Source organism: Cyprinus carpio, chromosome A4, assembly GCF_018340385.1.
Source record: "Cyprinus carpio isolate SPL01 chromosome A4, ASM1834038v1, whole genome shotgun sequence".
Lineage (NCBI taxonomy): Eukaryota > Metazoa > Chordata > Actinopteri > Cypriniformes > Cyprinidae > Cyprinus > Cyprinus carpio.
In genome coordinates this window covers 34,172,891-34,173,244 of record NC_056575.1, presented here as the reverse complement: position 1 = coordinate 34,173,244, position 354 = coordinate 34,172,891, and the positions used below count along the sequence as shown (strand labels likewise).

Genomic DNA, 354 nt, shown 5'->3' with positions numbered 1-354 from the left:
TTTCTACACTCTAAAAATATTGTATGGACGCTAAATAAAAAATAAATTATCAAATAGTTTCTGCATCTTTTTTTTTTTTGAGTTAAGGCAACTTCTTCTGAAATTAAGTTGTAATAACTAATAAACTATATTATGCTAGTAGTCAACATTTTAAGTGGACAAAAACCTTTCTTGAAAGTTGTCCTAAAACCAAAATGACGAGGCATCTGTCCTATCTAAACCTGCTCTGCAAGTTTGAAACCCTCATAAGACACTGTCCATATGAAAGAGCAAGAAATTCACACCTTTTTTTCGACCCTCACAAGCTATACAGAACTACCCCCAAAACATGCCTACACTCAAAGGCAGCTGTAT

At 33.3% G+C, this 354-nt stretch overlaps 1 protein-coding gene across 2 annotated transcripts in view; it reads left to right on the top strand.

The window, feature by feature from the left end:
* LOC109062990 (gastrula zinc finger protein XlCGF7.1-like) overlaps positions 1-354 on the top strand; it is a 972,510-nt gene that overhangs the window by 630,816 nt on the left and 341,340 nt on the right. The window lies entirely within an intron of this gene.